The sequence below is a fragment of the Amblyomma americanum genome, chromosome 5, assembly GCF_052857255.1.
Source record: "Amblyomma americanum isolate KBUSLIRL-KWMA chromosome 5, ASM5285725v1, whole genome shotgun sequence".
Lineage (NCBI taxonomy): Eukaryota > Metazoa > Arthropoda > Arachnida > Ixodida > Ixodidae > Amblyomma > Amblyomma americanum.
Window position 1 is genome coordinate 121096218 of NC_135501.1, and position 6394 is coordinate 121102611.

Consider the following 6394-nt stretch of genomic DNA (forward strand, 5'->3'; position numbering starts at 1 on the left):
GTGTCATATGTAGGGAAATAAGGTAGGTGTGTCAACATACATCAAATGGAACATGTCAGCAACATAGACAGGACATGACAGCATGGTAGCAAGACACTTTTCGGACCATGAGGGCATTGCTCAATTCCGAGAAGGTAAAATTGTGAATAAATATATTCGATAGCTCATGCGCGAGATATACCAGACGTACATCACATATAAGAACTGTTCAAATTGAGTACGCACATCGTCATCCTCAGTAATATTAAGGAAAAAAGAAATTGACTATCCGGATAAATAAAAGTGCTTCAAAGATAGCCCCATGTAAGACGAAGCACAGAGTCAAATTCACAGTATGCAACAATGGCTTAGTGTACAAGATCCCTCTGTCATGAGGAGCGTCATATGTTGGGAAATAAGGTCGGTGTGTCAACATACATCAAATGGAACATGTCAGCAACATAGACAGGACATGGCAGCATGGTAGCAAGACACTTTTCGGACCATGAGGGCATTGCACAATTTCGAGAAGGTAAAATTGTGAATAAATATATTCGATAGCTCATGCGCGAGATATACCAGACGTACATCACATAAAAACTGTTCAAATTGAGTACGCACATCGTCATCGTCAGTAATATTAAGGAAAAAAGAAATTGACTATCCGGATAAATAATTACAATAGATGTGACAAAACAACGATTCCATGTCTTTCCTCTTCAGCATTTTGGATGATGGTTCGCGTATTTATTTTGAGCAATGCAATAAATTCCTCACTTGTTAGTCAGCGTTGTATCTGTGTCATGCCTGTATCCATTTACCCACCGTGCTTTTTTGCCACGACTAAAATACTGTCACACATTCTTAAGAGATGAAGTCTAGATCTGGAAAACGACCACAGGGCGTTCCAAGATGTTTCATTTGCGCACCCACTCTTGAAGTAATACATACACATAAACGTGTGCATTTGGAGATCACAAATGCTAGCTGTAGCACCACAATGTTCACAACAAACAAGTCAGCGAATTTTTCACCCTACGAGTTCTGGTTCCCTTTCTTTAAGGCATAGATAGAGTAAATCATTTTGCAAACATCGCTACTGCAAAATGGTGTTAATAAATGGCCACATTCATCCTTTGGACAGACCTGCATTGCATCTGTTGTTGCATATGAAATATGAAAATACCAATCAGCCAGATGAATGAATAAAATTTTCTCGAAAATTTAGCAAAGGTATATACAGTCATACCAACTCCACTGGTCCTGTTGAGTATACTGCTTAGAAGCAGCAGTATCCATATGGGGCGATTGCCTGCACCAAAAATTAGTTACTAAGCAATACAAATTTGCACACAAGAGGCAAAGTAAACGACATGATATGGAACCATTACAAATATTCAAGCAGAAAATTTGCATTCTACCTACACTCTAATGTTAATCGAGCTACAAAATATCACAAACGCTCCTTCAAACCAGCACACAGTTGGCGTTCAAATGTCATTGGGTCATTCCACGCCAAATAATCCAGACTTAGTATGCAACGATCTTCGATTTCATTTAAAAAAATAATGTCTTATTGCATAACTATGACAAACATTAGCCCAGCTTCTTTTTTTCAGAACCAATTTTTTTGTCTTGTGGCAGCCATCTCTCATTTCGAAGTTGTAGCCAAACCTAGTCTTGCAAAAAAATTGTCAAAAAAACATTGTTACGCAAAAGTATGAAACTTTTTTTTATATAAATAAAAAGTATTGCGCTTCTATATGCAGTAAATTGAACTTATTTTGTTCTAAACAAAACATGAAAGAATTTACAAAATATAAAAATTTCAAATAGTATATCAAATTTTATGTCCTCACAGCAGTCATTCTAACTATTTTTTCTGAGCTGTCCTGAAGGTGAAGAAGGAGGTAAAAATGTTTAAGAGAGCAAAAAGTATAAGGCATGTCAGCAAAGGACTTCTGAAGCTGAGAAAATTTGCTTTTAATCAGCAGTCTATTCCATAATGAGGTGATATTAATTAAAATATGTACGATAGGAGGTTGCGCAATGCCATTCAATTGTACTTATTTCTAGAAGTTTAATGGGAGCATTGTAGTTTTAGGTGAGAAAACAATTTTGCGAGGTCAGTTCCTGCGTCCAACATCCGACAGTTCTCCGTGCCTTCTCACTGCAACGCATTTTGCCGCCGGCTGCAAATATACACAAAACCATTACTCCACTGCTCGAATACAATGGCGTGCTTCAGTGCCACCAGGTTCGGCAATAAAGAAGGCTTCTGAAGGGTACATTTAGAAAAAGTAAAAATGAAGTGGCCGGATGGCAGAACTGCTGTTGTTCCTGAACACAAACAGTACTGAGCCGGGAAGCACGTTTTGCGGCCTGACCAATCAGAGTTGGAAACCTCTACTACCATTAAAATTATTTTATTTTTCTGCGGAATGAACTTTTTTCACCACATCACATGCGAAGAGTGCTTGTGACTGCACTGGAGGACCTGTAAGGTCCTTGGCAACAACAGAAGTGAGTTGTAGCTCTCTCTGTGCTCCAACAAAGTATTGAAGAAAACGCAAGTGAACTCACTAGGCAGCTTACAAGAGCACTACCATTAAGAGGAATAGGCAAGTTTCAGCATATCGAGCCTTTATCTCTCTCTCGATGGTGCATGCTGGACTTACATCATGCTCGAGCTGAAAGTGACAAAATGTGAATAAACATTCCAGCGGACCTTTAAAAGCCAAAATATGATGCGCCTTCACCTAGAGCACCGTATAGTGAGCAATGCAGTGATTAAACGTAGGGATACAAATTGCAAACTTATTTTCTTGCTTAAAACAAAAACTGTTGCAATTAAACATTTAGAAATAAATCCCACTGTCGTTATAAAAGAAATCAGGACTACGTCACCTTGCAACAGATGGCTGAATATGCCTTAAAAATAGAATTTTTTTGCTGACATGCTTTAGACTTTTTTTCATCTCTGAAACATTTTTCAGCTTCTTTGCCTTTTGTTGTTGTTGTTTTGCGTTTTATGGCACATAGACAATAGAGGCCATCATGCGCCAAGCACAAGGTATTGGAAAAGTTTTTTGTTGAATAATACAGAATTATAAAAATATCATCCACATATTTGGCACTTATTCGTTTAACGCAGGGTTTCAAAAACTTCGTTCAACAACACACATAATGGTTTGCAATAATCCTGTGGTGACTACGAACTAGCAAGGATGTAGAAATAGATGAGGGAACGGTTAGGCTATGTACCCTGTTCATGAAGCCATGACGAAAAGGGAAAGTGCCCCAAAAGTGAACTTAACATAAATTGAAGCTTGATGGAAAACTTAAACGCAACTTTGCTTCCATAATGTTCATGAATATTTCCAAGTGGCAACAAGGTGAAAGTTGTGGGCTACCATGTAGATGTTTCCCCTGCAGACATCCATTTAAGACCATCATGATTACAGACCCCCAAAATTGATTAATTAGGTCACTCTGGACAAACAATGAACTTTTAAGAACGTGCTGAAGCAAGCTAAATATACCTAGCTTGAACAGCACAGGATTCCTTAATCTGGGTGCCGTTCTAACAACAAATAACAAATAGATGGCAGCGTCAACAAATTGCAAAAGCGGCCTGATGCACAACACGACCGGGAGTCAGCGCCTGTGCAGCAGACGAAATTAAATGTTTAAATCAGACGTCACGCTTAGGCAATGCATTTTAAGCATAGATACGGTACAGTCCCTACGCACAGCTGCAAAAATTACTACGCACGAATAAACCGTAGCGCAAGGAATTTGACGACATAGCGTTAACCGGCTTTAAATTTGGCGGAACACACATAGTAGAGCTCTTAAGCTGCATGCTGCAGTACTCTGCAACATTCGTTTCGTCAAAACAAAAACAGCTGCGTGCAGAATGATTCTCGGCAAAGTCTGTTCAGCGCTGCTTCTCTTCCTAGGATACAAAGAAAGAGCGGCCTGTCGCACTGCAGATCTCGGCACTTAGGTACTTAGAAACGGCAGGCCCCGAGACCGCTCTTCCATAACATATCCTTTGTAAAATGGGAACCAGCATGCATGAACAAATGAGACTGCTTACCATTCGAGGCAGGTTCGTGGATGTGCTGAGCTGCTCTACGTCTCCACATCACGGCAACGCTCGTCTTTTTCACTAACGCCGACTTCAGAACAACGACTGCTACATTGCAAATGCATTCTGGCGCATGAACACGCGCACATATTAAATTCGCTCGTGCTTTCTGACTTCAAATCTGTTCATTGTGAGCGAGCGCAGCCCTTTCTGCCAATCAAGAACAAAGAAATGTGTTCGGCACAGCGGCTGCTTCTGTCCTGATGCGTCATATACGGTACTTGGACAGCAGTGAACGAACTTACGCACTTTTCCAGTTATATATGCACACTAAAAATACTTCAGTTCACTAGGGTACCTCCAAAAAAGCTGTCCAAAACACATTCTCGTGAAAAGCTGAAGCGCACACAACACAACGCCATTACAAACAGGCTGATAAAAAAAATTCAACAAAGGCCCGACTCTACCGGTGGCAGCCTAGCGGCAGATGTTCAGTTTCGCTTTCAGTCTTCACTTACAATGTGTACGGGGGCTGGAATGCATTTGCAGCATCGGAGCAGCATGCACAGCGATTGCTAACAGTTGGCACTTATAGAAAATAAGAAGCCATTAAACATGATATATTTCTTCAGATTGAAAAGTTACCACGAATTGGCCCCCTTTCCATTTTTTTTTCTTTCACTCCAGCGGCTACATTTCGATGGTGGCAAAATATATGAAAAAATGCAGCCTATGTTTTCGTCGAAAGAGGAGGGGAGCATGAAATGTATGGCCGGAAAAGCATAGAAAATTCTACGATGGCTCCCTCCCGAACAGATATCCCAGGAATGCTCCCGAAGAAGTTGGGATGTTGCCTTCGGGTGGGGTTCCTTCACTAGTTTGAAGTATTCGGCGGCAGTGTTGTTGACACGGGACAGGTGTAGTGCAGTCGTACGGCAGCGTTTGTGCGAACACGCGTAACATGGATCTGTGGCATGGACTCAATGGCGGTGTTAGGTGCTCTTTCATGGATGCTTCATGCCTGTTTGCGGTTTACCGCAAGCCGGGGCGCGCGCGCCTTCTCAGCTTCCCGTCTGCACGCCCGTCGTCCTGGCGCCGTGGCTTTCGAGCGGAGAGACCACTCGGCTTACGCGCTGCGCTTGTAACCCGAGCAATCTTCGAAGATCCGCGCAAGGACGGTGGCAGGTTATTCGTGGTGACGTAGTTCAGAGAGGCGGGAGAGGGGCTGGAGGGTGGCGTGTTATATATGTTGGATGGGCATAATGCCCCTAGGCCTTCAGCATTGCTCTTCATAAAATTAAATGAATCAACAAAACGCAGCGGTGATTGAGAGCAACACATACCAAAGAGAGAGCAGAATGCGGACTGCAGGGTCGGATCGAAACCATTGAAGCGCTCGACAGATGTTTCTGCGGTCCGGTAGACCTTCAGCTCCCCTTGGCGCCCTCAAAGCACGCACTACGTGCTAGCTGCCACTCGCATCGCGCCGGTACCAAATTTAGCGGGCGGACGGAATTGTATGCATGAGGTTCTAGCAGTTCTAGTTCATGCTCTCTATCCGGTGCGCTGCGGTGCATAGACGATATTCGCGGGTTTGCCCAGAACGGGAGCTGAAAGTACTAAATGCCTAAAACGCCCGTGTGTTGGGCAATGCAAGTGCACGTTAAAGGGCCGCAGATTGCCGAAAAATGTGTGGAGCTTTCCACTACAGGGTCTCCGACAACTCAGGTTTAGATTTCGGACATGAAACGCCGCATACCACAGCATTTACGCGTTATGGTTTGCAAAGGCACCTCCTGCTACTCGTTCAGTCTTGGGTAGCTACGTATGTCGAGGCAAAATAAAATTTTTGTTTTGCCCACTTTGCACTTAGAGTTTCTCCAGCTCTTCTGGGGACTAATTAACTTCAGGTCTCCACAGCTGCCTTTCTTTCAGTTGACAAACTAGTTGCGTCAAGAAATATTTAAGTTTGGTGCTGTTCCTTATTTGCGGGTGATTGGTGTGTAAATCAGAATGATTTGGCGCAGACAGTACTTCGGTTGAAACAAATTGTCGCAAGACGTCAACACAATGCTTTCCCTATTCACTGCGATGCAGTCGTAACTGCTTTGCCTTGATGTGGATTAAGTACAGGAGCACGTTATTATCAAAAGAACCATTGAGCCCCCACATTCAAAGAATAGGTATTATTTCAACAATTTTATTGCCATTTGTAGTAAAATCAATCGCTCACATTTTTTTAGGCTGCAAGTGAACCAAATTCTTCTTGCCGGTGCTTGTATGTTCTCGGCTGCGAAATATTTAAACCATGCCTCAAAGTGA

At 42.4% G+C, this 6394-nt stretch overlaps 1 protein-coding gene across 2 annotated transcripts in view; it reads right to left on the reverse strand.

Annotated features, from left to right (window-relative positions):
• The window catches only part of LOC144132640 (lysosomal aspartic protease-like), a 276547-nt gene that overhangs the window by 201498 nt on the left and 68655 nt on the right, over positions 1 to 6394 (reverse strand). The gene's annotated exons all lie outside the window — the stretch shown is intronic.